General features: G+C 56.1%; 1 long non-coding RNA gene across 1 annotated transcript; it reads left to right on the forward strand.

The window, feature by feature from the left end:
* The first annotated feature begins 876 nt into the window (after positions 1–876).
* Positions 877–1,755, forward strand: LOC311200714. The gene is made up of 3 exons (XR_014617840.1): positions 877–1,008; positions 1,120–1,366; positions 1,465–1,755. It is a non-coding gene; the product is annotated as an uncharacterized lncRNA (long non-coding RNA).
* Positions 1,756–24,943: the final 23,188 nt, after the last annotated feature.

Below are 24,943 nucleotides of genomic sequence, written 5' to 3' on the forward strand. Positions count from 1 at the left end.
GGCTTCTTGCAGGATGGTCTGTTGGTCGTTGAGCAGTTACAGGGAGAGACTGGGGGGAGCGTTGGTGGAAGGGCAGGGGGTTAGCCTGGGAGGATGCCCTAGAAGAGTGGGTTGTAGCAGAGGTGGCCCTAATTGGGCTGTGAGCTAGGAAGCTCTTGGTTTCGTATCCTGTTGTAATGTGCACTGTAATTTGTCCTGTTGGTTTCAGGGTAGGCACAGGGGCCAACGAGGCATCCCCTGGAGCAGAGCCCTTGCCTGTTTCCCAGGGGAGAAAAGAAACAGCAAACTGGAGTTTGTTTCCCTTCAGGCAGCCTTGCTGTGCCTCAAAGAGCAAAGCTCAAGGAGAAGTGCAGTGCCAACCTGTGTGTGTTTGGGAGCACCGTCACCTGGAGCCAGTGATTTGTTTATAGTGGACTTGGACTAGAGCAGAGCCCTAACAAGAAGTCCTCAGTAAGAGCTTGAAAAATAGAAGCCACCACAACCTGTCTTCAGGACCTAACCCTGGAATGATGCAGGGAAGAAGCCTTGGGATGTGGAAATAGGTGAGTGGAGTTGTCAGGGCTGGAACAGGCTGCCCAGGGAGGGGCTGAGTCCCCTTCCCTGCATGTGTTCAGAAAAAGGGTAGATGAGGTGCTCAGGGATCTGGTTCAGCTTAGGAGGGGAATGGTTGGACTTGGTAATCTTCAAAGGTCTCTTCCACCCTGGTGCTGCTGTGACTCTGTGACTGGAGAGCAGAGTTTCCTCCAGAGCCTGAGATGATGCTGCAGAGAGGACTGGCCAGAAACTTCTGAGACATGAGGACAAACTGGGCCAGGTAACTCCAGAGGAGCCCTGTGGGTGCTGTGCTGATGAGTGAGTGTGGGCATTTGAGACCCTGAAGCCGGTGCCTGAGAGGCATGCTGTGCCCCTCTGATTGCAAAGAGGATGCTGACACCCAGAGAAGGGCTGAGACAGGCCAAACAAGGAGTGTGAAGACAGCCATGGGCTGGAGCTGCCCTGCCTGGCATGGTAAGTGACCTGCTGCTCCCTGTGCAGCCTTACCCAGCCTCTCCCCACCCTTGCTCTGTTCTCCAGCGGCTTTTAGATCCCTGGACTCCTCAGAGCTTGCTTTCTTGACAGGCCAAGATGTCTACTGGCTGGCTGCTGACTGGGATGCTTTGCTGGGTCAGGCCTTGGGTAGCACCTGTGAAGTAGAAGAGATGGTGAAACTCCCTGACCCAGTAATCTGTGCTTAAGCCTGCTCACCTGGCTGAGGGCAGTGCTGACAGTGGCTTTGGCACTTTGGGCTGATGTCATGAGACTGGATGACTCCCTTCTCCACTCTAAGTGCTGACCTGCTGGCCCTCTGGCTTGATGCTCTTTGCAGGTACCTAGATACAGTTTGTGGGCTCTGCTCTAGGTCCATGGAAGCAAGGGCTCCTGTGCCCCCTGTTGCGACAGCTCTGAGCTTTCTTTTGCCTCCAGCCTTGCCCTGACCATGTCCTCCTTGGGCCTGTGAGGAGAAGTGGTGATGCTCCCACCTTGCTCTTCAGACCCCCAAGAAACCTGTCCAAGTTGAGGAGGTTCTCTACATTCTCTCCAAAGAGCAATAGAGTACCCCCTTTGAGCAGCAGGCAAGTAACTGTACTCCACACTCCTCCTCCCTCTACATGCAGGCTTAGGGCCAGGTGGGTGCCCTCTAGCCCCCCTGGGAGGGTCATGCCTGCTGGAGGAGCAGCTCTGGTGCCAGTTGTTGTTGAGCAGTGACTAGAGAGACCCCCCCCATGGACTCTTGAAATAAATCTGACTTTAAAGAATGGTGCATGGCTGCTTGGGCTCTGCTCAACCCCCACCACTTTAGTTACCCTTGTTGGTGACAGTGGTCACCAGATGGCTTCAGCTTTGTGCAGGAGATGTGTGGACAACACCTAATGCTGGGAGACAGTAGTGCCACCAAGCATCATATCACTTCAGAAAGCCAACTTCTGGCTGCAGTTCCTTGTCCCAGGGGAAACCTGCTCTGGAAGAAGCTGCCCAACCCTCCCCCAGCCAAGAGAGGGTGGTCAGGGACAACTGCTACATGAGACTGGAAGAAGGGGTGGGGGGATGAACAGGATAGCTGGGGCACCCCAACTATGCATGGACAACAGGGAAGAAAGGAGTCAGAGCACCATGAGGGGGGGGGCACCAACACACAGGCAGAAACCAAGAGAGAGGACAAACAAGAGGCAAACCCCACAAACAGGGGAGACCAGAGGGGGGGGGCAACACAGTACAGTAATCCTGAGGAACAAGCAGTAATACAAGGAAGAGACAGGCAAAGACCAGGGCCTGAAAGGCAAGGGTGGAGGGGTTAGAGACAGACAACAGGGGACAGAAACTAACAAACAGGTACAGATGCTGGAGAGACAGACAAGGGATGGGACAAAGACAGATCTACACAGGGAGACCAACTCCTCAAAAGAAACCACAGCCACACAAAAAATTGGACACAAAGATATGATGAGGATCATAACATTTTATTGGTTACATTCCATACAGAAGAGCCTTCTGGACACTGTCATCTCCCATGCTGCTAAAACAGACATGTCTTGGCCAAAAGAAAAAATGGTATGTTGATGTGCATGTGACTATTTCCCTTGAAGTACAAACATACAAACTGACATCACTGGCAGGGTCTGACAGCCAAACCGGGGCTCTGTTGGAACACTGGCCACACAAGGGGCCAACAGAGGCCACCTGGCAAAACTTGCTGTGGAAAGGGTGGGGGGGGCCAAATTTTAACCTACCACAAGTGCTTCCTGGCTCACAACCCAACTAGGGCCACCGCTACTACAACCCAGTCTTCAGACCATCCTCCTAGGCTAACTCCCTGCCCTTCCACCAACATCCCCCCCAGTCTCTCCCTCTAACTGCTCAACAGACCATCCTGCAAGAAGCCAGAGCTGTGACAAGCCATAAAACCCCACCAGAGACAACACAGTCACAGCAGCACCAGGGTGGAAGAGACCTTTGAAGATCACCAAGTCCAACCATTCCCCTCCTAAGCTGAACCAGCTCCCTGAGCACCTCATCAACCCTTTTTCTGAACACATGCAGGGAAGGGGACTGAGCCCCTCCCTGGGCAGCCTGTTCCAGCCCTGACAACTCCACTCACCAATTTTCACATCCCAAGGCTTCTTCCCTGCATCATTCCAGTGTTAGGTCTGGAAGACAGGTTGTGGTGGCTTCTATTTTTCAAGCTCTTACTGAGGACTTCTTCTTAGCACTCTGCTCTAGTCCAAGTCCACTATAAACAACCCACTGGCTCCAGGTGACGGTGCTCCCAAACACACACAGGTTGGCACTGCACTTCTCCTTGAGCTTTGCTCTTTGAGGCACAACAAGGCTGCCTGAAGGGAAACAAACTCCAATTGGCTGTTTCTTTTCTCCCCTGGGAAACAGGCAAGGGCTCTGCTCCAGGGGATGCCTCGTTGGCCCCTGTGCCTACCCTGAAACTCACAGGACAATTTACAGTGCACATTACAACAGGATACAAAACCAAGAGCTTCCTAGGTCACAGCCCAATTAGGGCCACCTCTGCCACAACCCAGTCTTCTAGGGCATCCTCCTAGGCTAACCCCCTGCCCTTCCACCAACGCTCCCCCCAGTCTCTCCCTCTAACTGCTCAACAACCAACAGACCATCCTGCAAGAAGCCAGAGCTGTGACAAGCCATAAACCCCCCACCGGGGACAACACAACCCCTACAGCATGAAACAAACCCAGCAGCACAGCACACCTCAGGAACAGGGTTCCCGGGGGCCTCCAAAACCCTCACCCTGCCTGACAAAACCCCGTCCCAGGCACCGGCTGCCCCCAAACTCTGGTGACAACAGTCACCTCGCAGACCGGCCGGGACCAGGGGAAAAAAACCCCAGTCAGGGGGAAAAAAAAATACCCCCCTGGCTGGGGTTTTTTTATTCTAAAATAGCTGATTCCTGAGGATAAAGAAACCTGGAACAGAAGCAGCACACACACACACACACCCCGCCCCCCCCACGCTTACTCAGCATCCCTCACTCAGCCCCCCTGCCCTGCACAGCACCACCTGGGAACAGGGTCCCCAGGGGCCTCCAAAACCCTCACCCTGCCTGACAAAACCCTGTCCCAGCACCGGCTGCCCCCAAACTCTGGTGACAACAGTCACCTCGCAGACCGGCCGGGACCAGGGGAAAAAAACCCCAGCTGGGGACAAAAAAAAAATAGTCCCCAGCTGGGGTTTTTTTATTCTAAAATATCTGATTCCTGTGGATAGAGAAGCCTGGAACAGAAGCAGCACACACACGGTTAGACACACTCGCTCCCCCCCAGCCTGCCCACCCTGCTGCTGCACCCCTACACCAGAGCCACCCTGTGCCTCCAGCCGCCACAACAGGGCATCGCCCTGAGTCTGCAGCCCTGCTGGGCAGGGTCTGACCCTGCAAACAGCCTCAGCCCTGGGACACTGCAATGTCAGCCTGCAAAAGCCAAAGCCCAGGACACCACTTCACTCCCTGCAGCACAGCCACCTCCTGCTGCTCTTGGGAACTGACGCTCTGGGAACAGTCACTGCAGAGGTTGCTGCAGGAAGCCAAACCTCCCTGGAGTGCTGGCACAACACACACCTACCAGAGACACTGCACAGTCCAAGAGTGCACCCAAGACCCTGTCATACAATCCAAACCCACAGCCAGACAGCAACTTACAACCCTGTGATACAACTGTGCAGTGATTACACCATCCCCTGACCAAGCCAGAGCACACACACTGCCCAGTCAGTATTGAGGGGACACACCAGGGAGATCCACAGCAGGAGACAGCATCCCAGGCCAGTGCTGTGGATCACACTGCCCCGTTACAGAGTCACACAGCAGGACACACAGCTCATGTACAGAGGCAGACGGCGCGAGAGCATCCCAGGGGGTGTCAGTGGATCACACCACCCTGTTACAGAATCATGTGGCATGAGACACCCCCCAGACACAGCCCTACTAGGCAAGACAATCCAAAAGGACCCAGCGCTCCCAGGGTCTCAGACCCCAGTGCAAACCAGCCCAGAGTGCTGGGATGCAGCACAACACCCCATCAATCCGTCTGCCAGGGCTCCAGCGCTGAAGCGCTGCTGGGTGAGGGGAGCGGGGGCTGCGCAGGACTCCAGAGGTTGAACTCTCCACAGCACAGGGGTTGTTCCAGCTCAGGCTCAAACCTCTCTGTGGTGTCACCTTTGTGCTGTGAAACCCTTCAGACTCCGAGCAGGAGGACTGACAGTCCATGGGCTGGGTGACAGGACAGCCAGGCTCAAAGGTGACCATGATCCTTGAGGGTGCAGAACTCCCCCCTCTGACCCTGGCACTGATGCTCTAAGGGTGGATGCCACCCAGCCTTCCTCTGACACCCCAGTGCCCAGCTCAGTCGGCCTCTTCCTTTGGCCTCCAGCTCAGGACTCCTGATCTGCAGCTGAACAACCCAAATCCATGGGGCAAGGCCAGTTCCCTGCTTCCAGCCCATAATTCCATGGCACTGGCAGTGGGTCCTCCGTGGGGATGAGCTGCTGCTCCAAGGCAGCCATTGCACCACTCTGGCACCTGCAAACACAATGAAGAGAACTCAGTGACAGCTCTCAGCAGAGAAAGACTGTGTGGATGGTTCCTAGGGAGTGCATCAATGCATCACCACTATGCTGTGGAGTGGTGCTACCCCTGTCTTTACCATGGCTGCACCTCCAGGCAGGGCAGCTACACAACAGAAACGTGACTCACAGGACAGCCTCAGGTGACAGAAATGCCTCTTGTAGCAGAGATGCAGCTTTATGGCACCAGGACAGTGCAGATGCTCTATAGTGGGACCATGGAAGAGGCAGTAGTGGCAGCCTGTAAGAAGAAGCAGCTCTAAAACTCAAGGCCTGGCTTCTCAGCCAGGCACAAGACCCTTGAAGATGCAGCAATTGAATCCCAGAAGACACATCTGCACAGAGAGAAGGTTGGGTGGGGATGCACCTGAGAGCCAGCTCATTGCTGCAGGACACGTCCCCTCAAGAATATCTGAGGCAACACAAGCCCCACGTGTCTGTGCTTGAACCTGCACCTGCAGGAGCCTGAGGGCTCCATGGGAAGAAAGCTCTGGCTGTTCAAGACTCCAGAGCTCCAATGACTGATCTGCAAACGGAGACAGGGAAGGTCGTGTCTCACCAATCTGGGGACCTTCTCTGATGGAGTGACAGCATCAGGGGATAAAGGGAAAGCAACTGATGTCATCTACCTGGGCTTCTGCAAAGCCTTTGACACAGCCCCCAAACCACATCCTTCTCTCTGGATTTGATGGGTGGAGCATCCAGTGGATAAGAAACTGGTTGACAGACCAAAGGGTGCTGGTCAATGGTCTGTGTCCAGGTGGTGGCTGGTGACAAGAGGGTCCCCCAGGGGTCTGTCTTGGGACTGGTGCTCTTGAACATCTTTATCAGTGACATGGGTGATGGAATTGAGTGCACCCTCAGCAAGTTTGGGGATGGCACCAAGCTGAGGGGTGTGGTTGATACCACAGAAGGACAGGAGCCATCCAGAGGGATCTTGACAGGCTGGAAAGGTGGGTCTGGGTGAACCTGATGAGGTTCAACACTGCCAAGTGTCAGGAGTTGCACTTGGGCTGGAGGAATGCCAGCCAGAGATACAGCCTGGGAGAAGAGCTCCTGGAGAGCAGCCCTGCTGAGAAGGACCTGGGTGTCAGGGTGGGTGAGGAGCTTCCCCTGAGCCAGCAGTGGCTCTGGCAGCTGGGAAGGGCGATGGGATCCTGGGCTCCATCAGCAGAGGGGTGGCAGCAGGGACAGGGAGGGGATTGTCCCTCTCTGCTCTGCCCTGGGGAGGCCCCAGCTGGAGTCCTGTGTCCAGAGCTGGGGCCCCAGCACAAGAAAGATGTGGGACTGGTGGAGAGGGGTCAGAGGAGCCACGGAGGGGATCAGAGGGCTGGAGCAGCTCCCCTACGGAGAGAGGCTGAGGGAGCTGGGCTGGCTCAGCCTGGAGAAGAGAAGGCTGTGGGGGGACCTCATTGCAGCCTCCCAGTCCCTGAAGGGAGCAGAGGAACAGGAGGGGAATCAGCTTGTTCAAGGGCAGAGACTGGCAGGACAAGGGGGCTGGAGTGAAGCTGGAGGAGGGAAGGGGGAGAGGAGAGATTAGGGGGAAGTTCTTTGCAGAGAGAGTGGTGAGGGGCTGGAAGGGGCTGCCCAGAGAGGGGGTGGGTGCCCCATCCCTGGGGGTGTTCCAGGCCAGGTTGGATGGGGCCCTGGCAACCACGGAGATGTTGGGGACAGGAGGAAGCGCTATGGCAACCCCGGGAGAGTTGCCACAGACAACTGGACCAGCACAGGGGAAGGACTTGCTGTCAGAATTGAGACAATGTATGTGCAAGAAGCCCGACTGCAAGAGCCAGCGATGGAGAGAGGCTGGGAAATCCTCAGGCATGGAAATGGGTGACTGGAGAGTGCAGCTCCTGCCTGAGCCTGCGGTGACACCACGAGGAGACCAACCAGAGAGTTCTGAGATGCCAGGACAGACTGTGCCTGAGCTGATGAAGAACCACCTCACAGGCACCATGGTGAGGAGTGAGCACGGGTGTCTGAGACCCTGGAGACTGCACCCAGGGGCAGGCTGTGCTCCTCTGAGCACAAAGAGGATGCTGACACCTGGAGAAGGTCCAAGACCCAGAAACATGACACACAACGAGTATAAACACAGAGGGAGGCGGGAGCTGCCCTACCCAGCACACCCCAGCGACACACTGACCAGTACCCCGCTCCCCCTCTGCCAGCACAGAGGGGACCCCTCCCAAACAGACCCTCTGCCTCTGTTGACTTTCAGGGGCAAACAGCCACCCTGCCACCACCACCACCACCACCTTCACCCCACCCTTCTCCCCTCCTCCCTCCCCCTCCCCAGCCCCAGTCCCTCCGCTCAGCTCCCAGGACACTGGGGAACCTCACCTGTCCTGGCAGGACACACACACCATCCCCTGCGTGGGCTGACTGGGACGTGCTGGGGGTGACCCCTCATTCTTCAGCATCTCTAAGGAAAGACACACAGAACACAAACCCAGACTGTGCAGGCAGTCGGCACCAGGACCTGGACCCCAACCCCACCTCCCCCTGCCCTTCTCCAGAGGGATGGGGCGTTCCACTCACCTGCTGGGCCCAGACACAGACGTGCTGGGGGGGTTCCTGCTGCGCTGGGAGATGCAGGATGACTGTTACCCCCAGACCTCACCCGGCTGCAGCTGCCTCCCCTGGAATCATCCCTCTTTCCTCCTGGATTCACAGCTGCAGAGGGGACAGACAGACAGACCTGAGTCTGGGAACAGCCAGAGCCGCTGACCCCCTCGCCCCAGCGACCGGCCCAGCTCCTCGTGGCCTTGGGCTCCAGTCCCAACAGCTTCCAGTTCAAGAGCAAAGCTGGGGAAAGGAAACCCCAACAGCCCATCCTGGGCAAAGCCAGGAGTGCTGGGGAAAGGCTGGGCACCCAGAGGCAAAACACCAACAGCTGAGCAGAGAGGATGGAGCTGCCTTGGAGAGACCCTGAGAAGGGAAAGCAAAACACCCCAAGCAACCAGGAGCAGAGCCCCATCAATCAGTGCTTTGGACTGGGGAGACACTGGTCACACTCAGCCAGCTGGGAAACACTTACCTTAAGGGCAGGAACCAAGACACCAGCAGCAACTCCAATGCTCCAGCTGCAGAATGAAAACCAGGACAGGACAAGAGGAGACCCAGAGCAGAATGAGCTCCCCCAGCCCAGGCAGGTGCCTCATATACCCCAGGTCCCACCCACTGCCCTTCCCACCGTGGGCTGGGCCAGGGGAGGATGCTGCCTGCAGAAGGATCAAAAGCAGCTGGGGGAGCAGGTGAGGCTCTGCTGAGCTGAGCTGTTCATCAGAGAGTGAATGCTGAGTGGAGAAAGGGATTCTGGCTGAGAACATCCTTACCCTGCTGAATCTTCACACTAATGGCTAAACCAGGCTTGTGAACACCCAGAGCTTCACTGAAATATGGATGGGGAATGCTGAAGAGAGGGTTAAACTGCATAAAGAAATCCTAAGCAAAGGCTGTAGCAATGCTGCTGTGAGGAAATGATGTCTCAGACCTGCAGAGTGTGTATGGCCAGGGGCTGGGGGGCAGGTTAAGGAGATGTGCCTGTCCCTGGAGACACCCGAGCCAGGGGCTGGAGCCGCACAGCGAGCGCCTCGGGGCAGCGGCGGCTCCCGGCACCCCCAGCACCGTCTGCTCGCTGCCAGCTGGGTAATAGATCCTTCACCTCAGCTCTAACCCTGCCCGGGACCCAGTCATTCCTCACCTCCTCCTGCTCCCTGCCCGGCCCCGGTCCCTCTGCTGGGCTCTCCGAGCGCTGGGGCTGCATCTCCATCCTCCGGGAGCACAGCGCATCCCTCCGGAGGCCAAAGGGATGTTCCTGGAGCTGCCGCGTGGTTCTCCGGCCTCTGGGATGAAGACAGGCAGGGAAACAGAACAGCCCCATCAGCCAGCGGCTCACACGGCACCCCCAGCTCTACACCCGGCCCCTCTCCGCAGGGACAGGCCGGGCAGGTCACCGGCTTGTCCCAGAGACAGGAGCTCCCTGTCACCGCCTGGGGCACCCACCGCCCAGGAGATGCCGATTGACTCTCCCGCTCCTGACAACCCATCCCCATGGGTGATGCACGTCACCCCTCACCCGCTGCACAACCCCCAGCAAAGCCCTTACCTCAAACGCGGGACCCAGGAGGGGAGCAGCACCCCCAACACTCCCACTGCAGCAGGGAAACCACAACCCTCTGCCAGGAGACCCAGAGCAGAATGAGCTCCCCCGGCCCAGGCAGGTGCCTCATATACCCCAGGTCCCACCCACTGCCCTTCCCACAGCCCCTTGGGAAAGGGGAGGGTCCTGCCTGGGGAAGGATGAGAAGCAGCTGGGGGAGCAGGGGTGGCTCTGCTGACAGGAGGTGTGTGTCAGGGGTGGGATGCTGGATGGAGAAAGGGATTCTGGCTGAAAACAGTCCCTGCTGAGTGTTTATGTTGGTGGTTGAGCTGGGTGTGTAAATAGCCACAACTTCACTAAAATATGGACAGGAAATACTACAGAGAGTGTGAAACTTCAGAGAAACAGATACTGAGAGAAAGCAACAGCAATGCAGGGCCAAAGCCCGGTGTGCCTTCAATTCAAACCATGGCAAACATCCAGCAATAGCTCCCAACCCAAAGGAGCCAGGACTGACAGACACAGCTGGACTGAAAGCTCCCCAGGGGGCCCACAAGCAGCCCCTGGCATCCTGGCTCTGAGGGCTTTGGTTTGCCAGGGAACAGGTAACACATATCCTTTTCCCTGGATATGTGTTACCTGTTCTCCTACAGCCTGTCCCAGGCTGGTGCCGAGGAGGAGAGCCAAGGGAGAGACACCCCAGCGGGTTAAAGCTTCCCCCAGCCTGGGGGGAAGATGGGAGATGTGCAGGGTGACCTGCACACATTCAATATGGGGCTTGGGGGGGTCTCTACTGTCACACAGCCATTCTGCAGGGAATCCCCTGCAGACCTTTTCCTTCAGCAGCCAGGTGACAACCCCACCCCTGGGGGTGTTCCAGGCCAGGTTGGCTGGGGCCCTGGGCAACCTTGTGTAGCTCCAGGCCTGGAGGTTGGTGTCCCTGCCTGTGGCAGGGGGTTGGAGCTCTGTGACCCTTGGGGTCCCTTCCAACCCAGACCATCCTATGATTCTATGACCAGCTAGTCCCAATGCTCTTTGTCACAACAAGGTGAGGACCCACTGGTTGGAGCTCAGGCACCCAGAGAGCATCGGGGGAACCCCAGAGTCCCAGCCAGCATCCCCGTGGCACCAGGCAAGACACACCTGGTGTTACAGGACTACTCTGAAGCGTTGGCCCCTACAGAAACTGGGTCTAGAAAGAAATAAACCCACAAGAAATAAGGACAGAAGAGCAGCCTGAGTCAGACCCCACTAGATGTCCCTCTCGGCCCAGGCACAAGGGCTGCTGGAGCATCCCCAGGAAGGAGGTGCGGGGCAGCCCGAGGACCTGGTCCCGCAGCCCTCTCCCAACGGGACAGCCAAGGGAAGTAGAGACTGAGCCTGCAGGGAAGGGAAGCGCTGGCTGGAGAGTGGGGCCAGGCAGCTCCCAGCAGCTGGCCGTGCCAACAAGGTGCCCAAGGGAGGTACTTTTGGGGGGGGAAATGCAGCTCTGAACCAGCCTGGGAGGTCCCATCACTCAGGGCAGAGGTCCAACTCCAAGAGCTGCCCGCTGGTTGGGGGCACACTCCGTTCTTCCCCCCTCCCAAGCTATTCCACCTCAGCACTCAAGAGGCATCGTAAGCAACACCCACCCCCCCCCCCCCCAACCCCAAGCCAGGCAGCAGCCCCTAAACACCGTGTTTCCTTCCCAGTAGCACGAGATGCCAGCAACATACACCCAGCCCTGGTTTGTACTGGGAGCTGGTGGGGATGAACCACCACGGAACTGGGGATGGAGCCACATGAGGGGCTTGTATCATCCAGCAGTAGTGTGGAGGTGAAGCAGTCTCAGCCTCAGCCCCAGGCAGGCAGAAGGATAAGAGGGTGGCACATTGGTGTCTCCGTTGCACCCGTCGCCCTAGAAACTGTGAGAAAAGTAAAGAGATCAGGGACCCAAAGCAATCACTGGGGGCAAACTCACCCCAGGGAGACAAACAGCGGGGCCAGGGAGCCAGGAGCTGAGGGGATTTCGTGCTGCTGGGAGGTGTCGGGATACTGATGGGTAAAGGGGGCATGGAAAGGGCATCCCTGGAAAGGGAACCCAGCAAGGAGGTCAGCATCCCCGGTCCCGAACGGGAACGGATGAGTTGGAGGAGGCAAAGCACCAGGAATTCCTCCTACGGGAGGAATTAGTGCTGATGAATCCAGGGAAAACATCCCACACAATTGCCTGGAGAGCCGCCTCCTCTCCCAGCCTGGCTGCTGCCCTGGAAGTGTGCAGCAGGAGGACCAGCCCAGGGGGCTGCTGCAGCCTCCTCCCTGAGCTACAGGGAGCATCTTGCTTCACATCCCTCCTCTTTGGGGTGCCAGCTGCTACTCCAGGCAGTGTCTGCACCCTGATGTGATGTGAGGTGGGATGGAGCACCTGCTGCCCCCCCAGCGCCAGATCTCACCAGCTGGGCTGTCATTTCCAGCCACAACCCCAGGGGTTCTCCCACGGCTGCAGCTGAACAGGGCAAGGTTTAGGGGAGCCCTTGCTTCCTTCTTACCCACAGCTAAGCCAGCAGGGATGGAGAGCCTGAAAAGTAAAGCTGGAGAGGGGGGAGATAAACCTCTACAGGCATTTTAGGGCTTGTCTTACCCAGGAGACCAGAGCCTTCCACACATATGTGCTCACCCACTGGTAAAGCTCTGGAGCGAGCTATTAGATGAAAGAAGCAGCTGTGGAGCACCCCACATCCCTTAGAAACTGGGAGCTTCAGGTTCTTGCCTCCTTCCTCCAAAGCATTTTAGGGCCAGCAAGCAAGCAAGCAGCACGTTATCCTCAGCCTTCCAATCACTGCACATCCCTGCCTGACCTGGTCCCCACATGGATTCCCCATGGATACTGCACAGGTAAAGCCTTCCACATCTGCCAGGCTGGCAGGATGACATCTTCTTTACCAGGAGGCAGAGCTCCCAAAGCAGAGGGGCATGGAGGGTTGCCTTGGAGACAGCAGTAAGCATCGCACTGCTGGCTGACTGGGTCTCCTACCCCAGCAGGCGCTTGCCAGGAGGGTGATCTCAGCTGTGCTATCAACTATTCCTGGAGGAAAGGCTGACTGTGTGAGGATGGGGTGAATCAGGCCAGAGGTGGTTCTTTGTGTCACCATTAGTCACGTTCTTTGGCTTCACCCCCCCCTCACCAGCGTGGCCACAGTGCTCATTGGAGCTGACAAACCTCTCTCTGCTTCACTTAGGGTGGCAGACACCTTGCAGATCAAGTCCAACCACAGCCTAACCCAGCTTGGTCCACATCTAGAGCACGTCCTCAAGCACAACATCCATAAGCCTTTTAAATCCCTCCAGGGATGGTGACTCCACCACCCCCCTGAGCAGCCTGATCCAATGCCTGACAACCCTTTCAGCAGAGAAATCCTTCCTAAGACCCAACCTACATCTCCCCTGGTGCCATTTTAAGCCATTCCCTCTTGTCCTATTGCTTGTCACCTGAAAGAAGAGACCAACCCCAACATCTCTGCAACCGCCTTGCAGGTACTCACAGAGGAGGTCTCCCCTCAGCCTCCTCTTCTCAAGACTAAACTGGACCCAGCACTCGAGCTGCAGCCTCCCCAGTGCCCAGCACGGGGGCACAATCCCCTCCCTGGGCCTGCTGGCCACGCTGGGGCTGACACAAGCCAGGATGCCCTCCCCCCCCCCCATTGCATCATGTTCTACACTACCACAGTCCCCCTAACCACCACCAACTTGCCAGCCTACCCTGGATACTTCTGGTGGTATCTTCCCAGGGAACCACTGGACTTGCTTCTAGGTTTTGTCCCTTGCACAGCTCCATCCTTTCTTGTGCAGGCTCCCACCTGCTACCTCATCACAGAATCAGGGAATCACAGGGGTTGGAAGGGACCTCCAGAGCCCATCAGGTCCAACCCCCTGCCAAAGCAGGGTCCCTAGGACAGGGCACACAGGGCGGTGTCCAGACGGGGCTGGAATCTCTCCAGAGAAGGAGACTCCACACCCCCTGGGCAGCCTGTCCCAGGGCTCCCTCACTGGGAAGAAGTTCTTCCCCAGATTGCTGTGGAACTCCCTGTGCTCCAACTTGAGCCCATCGCCCCTTGTCCTGTCCCCACAGACACTGAGCAGAGGCTGCCCATGTCCCCCTGTGTCCCACCCTTCAGATCTTTATACCCATTGATCAGATCCCCTCTCAGGCTGCTTCTCTCCAGGCTGAACAGCCCCAGCTCACTCAGCCTTTCCTCACAGGGGAGATGCTCCAGGCCCTTCATCCCCTTCGTAGCCTCCTCTGGACTCTCTCCAGGAGATCCCTGGCTGGTTTATCCCAGGGAGCCCAGAACTGGTCTGATCCCACTCATCTCATGGAAGGTGGCTTCGTCCCATCATGCCCAGTCTATTCAGCATTCGATACTTTAAGAGTTACTCCAGCATTACTCCAGAGTTACTGGTCACACTAGAATGAAGCTTCTTGAGCAAGCACTAGGCACAAGTGACACCTAAAAAAAAAATCAAGGCAGCAGTTGCCACATGTTTGGTTTGGTGTGGAGTTCAGCATTTTGGGGTGATCTTCCCCGTTTCCACCAAGCACAGGTGTGGTTCTGCTCTGTGGAATAAAACCCACCATCCACAAGCTTGTAACTCCTGGCATGGGTTGCAGCTCTTGGTACTCACCTCTTCAAGCAGTATCCCAGGAGTCTCCTTTCAAAGGCTGTTTTATCCAGGACACCCAGGACAGTGACCCCAGAAGAGTTAACTGGCACTCAGAAGTCACTTGAGGAGCATTAACCCGCTGTAGTTTTGCACCAGCTGCTCTTCCAGTTCGGGGCTGGAATCCAGGAGGGAAACACATCAGGTGGAGGATTAGGAAAACATCTCTCATGGTGAGAAGTCTGCCATCTTCCCAAGGGAAACGATGAAAACCCTGCTGCTTGAGTCACTTCAAACTGGACCCAGCACAGGAAAATCCAGTGTAGGGAACAAACCGGGGTGGGGAATAAAATAATGAAGTTGGATGACCTCAGATCTTTCCCATCTCCAGCTTTTGTGGTTCCAGAAGGTTGCAGAGGCAACGGCTTACACAGCACCCAACAGGTGAGTCGGACAATTAAGAGCTTGGTGGCTTTTAGCCATGGACTGGTCAGATCTCCAAGCTCAAACTTTTGAGGCAGAAGTTACCTGACAGGGAATTTACACTCCACAGGGTGGGACACAGGGGGCCATGGGCAGCCTCTGCTCAGTGTCTGTGGGGACAGGACAAGGGGTGATGGCCTCAAGTTGGAGCACAGGGAGTTCCCCACCAATGTGGGGAAGAACTTCTTCCCAGTGAGGGTGAGGGAGCCCTGGGACAGGCTGCCCAGGGGATGTGGAGTCTCCTTCTCTGGAGAGATTCCAGCCCCGTCTGGACACCGCCCTGTGTGCCCTGTCCTAGGGACCCTGCTTTGGCAGGGGGTTGGTCCCCATGAGCTCTGGAGGTCCCTCCCAACCCCTGTGATTCTGTGACTCTGGGATTGTGTGATTCTCTTCTCAAACAGCTGCTGCAAAACGCCTGGAAGATACTGGACTAGAGAGATCATCTGGTTCCTACCAAGCCCCATGGTTCATCCATCAGACACCCTCACTGGTCACTGTGTCCTAATACACCCACCAAGAGAAATCACCCCCAATCCTGCCTGGAGCTTTGGAAGGCAGCAAGTACCCGTGCAAGGACACAGGTCCTGGAGAGAGGAGCTCAGAGGTGAGTTACCACGGTCACTGTAGCAGAGAGCCAGCCTTGTCTCTCACAGCAGGCTGTTCACAGGGTGAGGGATTCCTATTTGGAGATAATTTATTGTCCCCAGCAAATAAACAGGCTTAGGGCTGTTTAAACACTCATATGCAATAGCCCTGGGAAAGCCTGCTGAGGGATTGAAGAGCTGGCCAAGATGGGAGAGAGGAGAGTGAAGGAGAGTGAGCGAAGCCTCTGAAGGCTTCCCATTCACAAGTGCAACACTTCCCCTCTTGAACCCACCACCCCAGCCCTCTTCCCTCACCCCCACCTCCACGCCAGGCACCCTGACCACGGCTGGGTGCCACGTCACCTCTCACCACCCCCCTTTAATAAGCCCCCACCAGTGTCACCCATCCTCTTTTGGGCAGATGCAGCCAGTAAGAATGAGAGTCAGAACCTTTGCTGTTAAGGTTCAAGTATGGGGTGTTTTTTTGGGGGGGAAGGGTGTGTGTGTGTGGGTTGATGGGATTGATAGGACTGGAAAGTCCACAGACTAGTTTAGACCCCGAATTAAGACACCTTCATGTTGGGGATACACTGTCCTGGTAAAGGTGTTTTAGAGGGGCTGAACGTTCTACATCACGACTACAGCCACGGTCATCGGGGCTGGGGTAGAGAAAGAAGCAGAGATGTCATTTCCTTCACTTTAGCTGCATTCACAGAATCACAGAGTCACAGCATCACCAGGCTGGAAAAGCCCTTTCAGCTCATCAAGTCCAACCGTTCCTGTCCTGTGCTAAACCGGCTCCCTGAGCACCTCATCTCCCCTCTGTTAAACACACCCAGGGGCAGGGACTCAGCCCCCTCCCTGGGCAGCCTGGGCCAGGCCCTGACAACTCTGCCAGGGAAGAATTCTCTCCTCACAGCTGCTCTGACCCTGCCCTGGCGCAGCTTGAGCCCATTGCCCCTTGTCCCATCTCCTGGCCCCTGGCTGAAGAGACCAGCGCCCACCTCTCTGCACCCTCCTGGCAGGGCAGGGGAGGTGGGGAGAAGGGCTCCCCTCAGCCTCCTCTTCTCCAGGCTCAACACCCCCAGCTCCCTCAGCCGCTCCTCAGAGGATTTGCCCTCCAGCCCCTTCCCCAGCCTGGTTGCCCTTCTCTGGACACGCTCCAGGACCTCCATGTCCTTCTGATGCTGAGGAGCCCAGAACCGGACCCAGCACTCGAGGTAGTACTGCAGGGAAGCAGTACTCTAAGGACAGGGAGAAGCTCTTAAAGGGCTGGAGGCACCAACATGGGAGAAAGCAGCTAAGAAGGACAAGAGAGGAAGCAGTCAGCCTACAGATAGTGCAACAAGAATCCTCTGGCTGGGTGGGGGGAATTATTCTGGACAACACAAGGGACTGGATATTCCCTCACAGTCATGGGATGAGAGGAAAAGGAAAGTTTCAGCTGCCCTCCCAAGGACCACTCCCGGGAGGAAGGTTGGGATGAAGCTCTTCTTCCAGGGCAGGGACGGAGCGTTCTCCCTGTAAGCAGCTTATCGCTCGGCTGCGACACGTGGGGGAATATAGGAACAGCCCTGACGTGGCCAAGAGCACGGAGGAGATGAACTCATTCCCTCCCCAGCCGCTTGTTCCTATAGAACGAGCCACTCGGAATATTTATCCCACGTCTCCATCATGCCTGTGGGCCTGCTTGGCTCCCTGCCCCAGTGAGATTACAAGCAAGGAAAGGTAGATGGTTAGCCAAGAGCAGCGAGGCCTCCGGCCCCACGCAGCGCCTAGGATGCTCTCAGCTGGATTCCCCACCCTGAGTAAAGCTGTTGTAGGCTGGGAGCAGTACGCCGCGCTGTTTGCTGATGGGCTTGCTGGCACCTAGGGCAGGGATGCGGTCAGGGCAGCAAGGAGAGCCCAGCAAGATGGAAAGCTGTTTCCACTGTACCTTACACCAGGCTGAAGGAAAGCTTGAGTTAGAGGCAACATGATCTGGGGGTGAGGGTGAGGAGCCTTGGCCATGCAGGGTCCCAACAGCCTCTCTTGGAGAAGAGGCGGCTTCTCCACTAACCTGCCCTGTTCAACAGCTCCAGGCGATCCTCTGAGCCCCCTTGCTTCCTTTTCCAAGGCAGGGCAAGACTTCAGAACCCCTATGCAGTGAGAAAACACATGGAGATACTGCTCTTACACCTGGTGATCTCATCCAGACACACAGGTTTCACCCCAGCATCGCAGAGATGATGTCTCCTCACCTGAGGTAACAGCGCAGAGCTGGGCATCGCTCCCAGGGGCCTCCCTAATTGCTGCTTTCCCCCCCTCCAAAATGAACACAGCTCACATGTTGAAGGCTGCCAGGGCTGCCCATCCCTCCCTCAGCCAGCAGGAAGGCTTCAGGGATAGGTGGAAGGGAAGCTGAGCACACGTCCTGGTCCTGGCCCAGAAGGGTGGCGTCAGAGCCCCTAAGTCTGGATGTAGAGCCAGCACTCAGAGAAGCTCAACACACAGCCCACATCACGTCTGTACATGTGCTATGCCCAACCACAAGTCCTGTGGCTGCATTAACTCAGCACTAAAGGATTCCCACCTCTTAACCAAGCTCACCGCTGCTGCACGGTGCCAGGTCAGACCTGGTTCGTGTCCAAACACCTCTGCACACAGGCAAAATGAACACGTGTCTACCTGCTGAATGCTGCAGAGAGGCACCCAGGAAGAAACTGGCCTGGTTCTGAGCAAAGTCAGGCTCTCCTGGGACAGAGAGGTCTCCCAGGGGTTAATTCTCCAATACCCTGGAGCACCAGTATCTGGTGAAGTCATAGGACACATGAGAAAAATTAAACTCAGGTTTGCTAAGGCTTCATCTTGCACCTGAGCTGGACTGTGGGGCTAGCTCAGGTGCCCAACACCAGGCTAGGCACCAGCTAGTGCCACACCAAACACCCTGAGGCATCTCTAACCGACCCACAGCCTCTTCTTTCCCAGACACTTCGGTTTGGGATACTTCCTGAACCTTCCCCCCCGCAGATCTCACTGGCGTAGGCGGTACCCTGAACGGCTGCTGCGGGGGAAGAAGTGCTCAGCAAACACACGTTGACCAGGATCCATATAGAAGAGGCTTGTGTTTCCTGAATGGAGACGAACCCTCTTTAGATAGGCAGGATGGGCGCTTCAATGGCCAAACTGTTCCCTTCAGCCCTTATTTTCTTTGGACCTCGAGAACACCCCACAGGAGACATCTGGCTCCCAGGATACAGTTTGCTTTGGCCCTGGCCTGGGTTTGGAGCTCGGAGTGTTTAAAGAGGGTTTTATGAATCGAACGGCCTCCCTCTCTCCTGCAATGCTTCAAACCAGGGTTTGCACATATGCCTTTAATAGAGATTCACTAAGAGGCTTATTGCATGTTAAATAAACACCGCTCGGCGGAGCGGAACAGCCCCACTGGAGGATTAACAAACACACAGTTCAGTCGGGCTGCTGCAGCTGTTAAACCTCAAAGACAACTTCAGTGTCATAACTGGGCATTTTATTGAGATCATAATAGCCCTGTTAATGCGAATTCAGTGACTGATGCCTCCGTGCCCCTGTGACACCTCTCACTGATAACCCTGGAGCAGACGCCGCAGCCCGTTCCACCCCGTCTCAGCCCGGGTTAGCTAACGGGATGGCCGTGAGTTGCTCACTGCCTGCTCCTCCTGGGGAGCTTCAGGAAGGAGTTGAGGGCAGTACTGCCCGGGGTTGGGTTTTGGAGAACCAAGGAGGAGCCTGTAAAAAAACCAAAACCAACATCCCAAACGTTTTACCAAAAAATCATGGGCCGGGTGGTTAATCCAAAGGAGGAGACACCCAGGCTCGGCCACCACCACCACCAGCTATAGAGCCAAGTGAAGCAGAAAAGCATCACAAAGCCACCTTCCAGGCACACATCAGGCCAAGAACACCTCACTGGGACCCTGCTCGGATGCCTGGGCAGACTGCAAGCCTGGCATGTTGCTCAGAGGCACTCAAGCCACCCAGGAGCCAGAAGAGGACCGGAGGAGTCGCAGCCCACACCTCCCCGCGGGACAGCTCTCTGCCCAAGGGCGTCTTGAGCAAGGCAGACACCCAGCTCCACATCCCCAGCAGACCAAACAGCTGCTCAGCCCCCACAGTCTGGGCACTCGTGCAGTAGTCAGGGACCAGACTCCGTCGCCGGGCCGTTCGGGCTGACCTTCCATGCTGAGATGGACCAGATGTTCCAGCCTGGGCTACGGAGGGGCTCAGCAGCAGCCTCGGCGCCTGGAGCCAGCGCCGTGTTGTAACACTTGGCTGGCTGTGCAGAGAGATTCCCCTGCCCCTCATTCCCGGATTTTTTGGTAGCGATTAGTTACTTGCAAAAGTTTAACAGAGAGAAAGCAAAAGTGGATTCCTCGCATCCTTGTCATCTGCAGTGGAAGAGATTATCTTCCATACATGGTAAACCTAATTGACCTGGTCTCCAAGGAGCCAGGGAGGAGCACGGCATCACTTGCCATGTGACAGTAACCTCTACTGTAGCTGGGGGATTCAAAGCCATGTGTGAGGCTACGAAGCAGCACGCTGCCAAGGCCTGTAATGGACTGCAGGCTTAGATATTGATTAATTGCCCAAGTATCTCTGAAATGTCCCAAGTTAAAAGGGAAATGACCTCATGTTTCCTTTGAGACTCTTCACCTCCCTCCGGCTCCAAGAATTCCTGCAGCAGGGCTCGCTGGGTTCCCCGCCACCCCGTCCTGCTGCGCGGGGCTGCGGCGCGACTCGCACCAGCCCTTTTGCAAAGCTCAGGGTCACTCTCTAAAGCAATGCCGACCGAAAAAGGAAGCCACTCAAGCCAAACGTGCCCCTTGTTAACCTGTAACCCCTCACCCAAGCGTCCTCCGCTGGCCTGGAAGGGAAAAAGGAAGCGGAGGGAAGGGTGGAGGGAAGACAGACTCAAGCCAAGTGGTTTTTGGAGACTGACCTCCGTGGTTCAGGTCACTTCAGAACCAGACACGCTGTGGTTTGAGCCTGGAAAACACATGTAAGAGAGAAGGCAGAGCTTCGATGATCCCCTAAGCTTTTTCCACCTCCTGTACAGGGCATGGAGACCCCATAGATGCCTTCACCATGCCTGCCCAGCCTGCAGATGTAGGGCTGCATCCCTACGTACACCCACGGATGGCTTACCATGTTCACTCCTCTCCTGTCCTTCAGGTTTGGTAAGGACACACGAGTACCAAAGGCTCCTGAGAGCCACACCACACATCAGCACCAAGCGTGCCTGCCTCAGCATGTTGGTGTGATGTTCATCCGTGCTGGGATAAGAGCATGAGCTCAACGGGAGAGGGAGGCACCGAATCCGGCTCCAAGCCCGAGGCTCCAGAGAAGACATTCTGCAAGATCAGGAATGGGAGGCTGGTAACCATGACAACTGCTCATTTCTTAATATCCCACAACAAAAATGACTCCTGAAGACCACCGGCTCCATCTCCCCTGTCCCAGGAGGGAGATGTGTTCTGTGTGTTCTCCAGTAGTCCCAGAACACACAGAGCTACACCCAGGATGGTGACACAGTGCACCTGATAAACATCCCCCCCTCACAGCACCCACATAGGAAGCTGCTGAATTCCACACTTCTGGGTCCCCATTTCACAGCTCACACGGACAGATGCTGGGCAGTCACCTCTAGGCATTTGGTTTCCAAAGGCTGAGAACAAAACAAACTGGGAAAGTCACAGGAAAATGAATGACACGGGCGCTAACGAGCAGCCAAAGCTTGAGGACACCCACCAGCTTGTGGCAGAGCTTCATCCATCCCCTTGCAGCTCCTGTCAAAGCTTTGGTTCCTCAAGACGTCCGTTTGCTGTCACTATCTGCCCCTGTTTCAGGGGGAGGAGAGGGCTCCCAGACCCCTGGCTGCCTGGGGAAGGGTTCTAGCAGCTGGCCAAGCTACAAGGGGAAACTGAGGAGCTAGTAGAAACCCTGTGTTACTTTTACAAGCTTCTTACAACTCAGCTGATGTTTTTTTCTAGCTGGCCTTTGCTTTCTCAGCCTGAAGAGGATCTTTTTCTCCAAGAACACATACCCCCCAACCCTCCTACCTTCATTCCCAGCAGCATTCTCTAGCTCCACACTCCCCAGAGGAGCAATTAGACCATTACCAGCTTTATTTGCCCCAACCCCAATTCAAATGGCATTCACACCTGAGCATCGTGCCACATTACTCACTTCCCATCTTGGTTTTTCCCATCTTGGTTTTTTTCCCCTGCTACCAACCAGAGCATCCCAAAAGCTGCACAGCTTGGTCTCCTGGATCCCATGCAGAGCAGTTGCAGCCAGGATCTCACCACCTCCTGCAAAACCACATTCCTGTTTGAGCTCTTCTCCTTTGAGCATCCAGCCCACCCAGGAAAGCCTGTGCTTAGCTCCCATCAAGTCCCACCATTTCCCCAGGAGGAAGCTTCAAGGCCAGGGTCAGATATTGGCTCTGTGGGGAGCACCTTTGGGTGGCCATGGACCAGGACACCCTTCCAAAAGCTGCTGCGGGGCAGGTCCTCAGCCCCAGCCTTCCCAAGCAGCCCTGGCTCAGAGGGCAGCAGCTGCCTATTCCAATGGGAAGTCTGGCCAAGAAGAACACGTCCTGAGAGCCCAAGTTTTCCTAGCTAAGGAGTCATCATCCTGCAGCACCTGCTCCTCTGGCCTGTGTCCACTGCAAGGCACTCAGTGCAACCCACAGAGCCCAGAGAGAGACTCCCTGCCGTAAGGAGAGCCAGGACTGTCTCAGATGTCAGCCTCCACAGCTGCTGTGTTGATGTTGAAGGAACAAATGTGCCTAATGAAGCGGAGAGGTTAACACAACCCTGTCACCGCTCAGCACTGCGAGAAGCATTGAGGTTCAGGGAGTGAGTGCAGAGATCCGCTGCGAGCCCGCACACCCCTTATTTGGCAATGTGCTGCCTTCAACACACAGGAGAGTAAGGATGGAAACCCATGCAGAACTTCAAAACTGCCATCAAATGCGCTCTGGGGAGCCAGCTTCTTGTTGAACAGCATTAAAGGTCTCTCTTTTTGAGGGGTGGAAGGACAAGAGCTTATAGCTGTCCTCTTCTTGCAGAGTTATGTCCCATCTGAAGGGTCCTGGGACACAACAACCCCCAGCAGCTACAGGCTGGGGCAGAGTGGCTGGAGAGCTGTCAGGAACAAAAGGACCTGGGGGTGTTGGGTGGCTGTGACTGAACACGAGCCAGCAGTGTGCCCGGGGGGCCAGGAAGGCCAAGGGCATCCTGGCTTGTGTCAGCCCCAGCGTGGCCAGCAGGCCCAGGGAGGGGATTGTGCCCCTGTGCTGGGCACTGGGGAGGCTGCAGCTGGAGTGCTGGGTCCAGTTCTGGACTCCTCAGCATCAGAAGGACATGGAGGTCCTGGAGCGTGTCCAGAGAAGGGCAACCAGGCTGGGGAAGGGGCTGGAGGGCAAATCCTCTGAGGAGCGGCTGAGGGAGCTGGGGGTGTTGAGCCTGGAGGAGGCTGAGGGGAGCCCTTCTCCCCACCTCCCCTGCCCTGCCAGGAGGGTGCAGAGAGGTGGGCGCTGGTCTCTTCAGCCAGGGGCCAGGAGCTGGGACAAGGGGCAATGGGCTCAAGCTGCGCCAGGGCAGGGTCAGAGCAGCTGTGAGGAGAGAATTCTTCCCTGGCAGAGTTGTCAGGGCCTGGCCCAGGCTGCCCAGGGAGGGGGCTGAGTCCCTGCCCCTGGGTGTGTTTAACAGAGGGGAGATGAGGTGCTCAGGGAGCTGGTTTAGCACAGGACAGGAACGGTTGGACTCGATGAGTTTAGAGGTCTTTTCCAACCTGGTGATGCTGGGATTCTTTAAAAGGTTTTTCTGAAGTCATTCTTCTCACGAGGACACAACAGATGCTGGGGGACTGAGTCGGGGAGGACAGGGACAGGAAAGGGGAAAGGCAGTGAGGGTCTCCAACTCTGGGTTGTGTTTTGAGCCTGTGGCTGCAAGTTTCTCTTCCTTTACTTCCAAAAGATTTCCTACCTGGGTTTACCTGGTGCTTTGCAACAGGAATGAAGGTGCAATGTGAACGCTGGGTCTTAAAGTTGCCCAGGATCCTTCTGGGTGTGAGGGCAAAAAATGCACAGAACAACATGTGACAGGATCCCACAAAGAAAACAAACCAACACCCCCCAAAACTCCAGGGAAAAACTCCATTGGAGTAAAGAAGGAAATTAATTCCCCTAATTACCACAAGATGCTCCCCAAGCCTGACAGTATCTCTTGGAGCAGATGTGTTCAAGTGATATTTCCTCAGCCTCCAGCCTGCGTGGGCAGATTCCAGCCCCAGCCACCACCGATAAAAAGCACCTAATGAGAGTTGCCATTAAGAAACTGCCTCGGCTTTTGGTGTCTGCATCCCCCTCCTCCAGGCCAAGCTGCAAACATTTGGCATGCTCACATCAGAGAGTGCTTGATTTTAAACAAACAAACAAACCAACCAACCCAACCCCCCTAAAATCTGGATCTGTGAAGGCTCCAAAGGAAGGCCCAGAGTCCTTGAAGTTCTTCTTTAGATGGGCTGAGAGCAAAGGCAGCTCTGAGTTTTTTCTAGTGGTGACAGCAGCCTTGCTCCAAAGCCCCTGTAAGATGTTATTTAGGGATGGAGAATTCCACATGCTTGCCCCTGTATCTCAAGCAGGTTCCTCTCTCTGATTTCCCCCGTGTAGCGCTGGTGGCTCTGGGTGCAGTTGTCTTCGCCGTGCGGCCGCAGAAACACAGCGGAGAAAATCACTCCCCCAAGTTTTCCACTGCCCCACTTCCCTTGCTGCTTGGGAAGGGACAGAACAAAGATCTCAGGGGGGTTTTATAGCAGACCCAAGACCAAAACGTTCTGGATGCTGCCAACCGTTGCCTCGTGTCTACTACCAGCGTTACCTGGGTGCTCTGTAAGCGGTTACGCGGAGATCAGCGCGACTGTCTCACGCTGATGACTTCCAAGAGCCTCTTTTTTTCCACCCTGTTCCCATGTTCAGAGCAAGATCTCTTTCTCCTTCTCTCCTCTTACACTCAGGAAGCCACTGTTTTAACCAGGTGACGAGCACTTTGAACAGAGGGGGGAGAAAAGAAGCCTCCTGAACTGAGGGGACCCTGGGAGTATCTGCCACCCAAGTGATGAGAGCGACGCTGGACATGGCCCTTGTGGGAGCCTGTAGGGACAGAGGTGGGATAACGTTCTTGGAAGAACTGGAAATAGAAGATCTTGTCCTCCTCAGGGCCTCCCCCCCCCCTCCAAACCCGCCAACCCCCGGCCCCTCCTCTACCCCCCCCCTTCTCCATCCTCATTTCTGAACGGGCTCCAAGGTTGATTTCCTGCGTGTTTGAATAGGACCAGCTTGACACAGCCTGCCTTGGGATGAAATCACCGACTTGGCTTGCCTTCTGTCTGAAAAACAAATCCTTCTGCAGGGCTTTCATCTAGAAAAAGGACGAGGATTCTGCAATGCAGGCAGGGCTCTGCCAAGCCTCTGGGAACT

This window comes from Gallinula chloropus (assembly GCF_964237585.1).
Source record: "Gallinula chloropus genome assembly, chromosome: 24".
In the NCBI taxonomy this organism is placed as follows: domain Eukaryota; kingdom Metazoa; phylum Chordata; class Aves; order Gruiformes; family Rallidae; genus Gallinula; species Gallinula chloropus.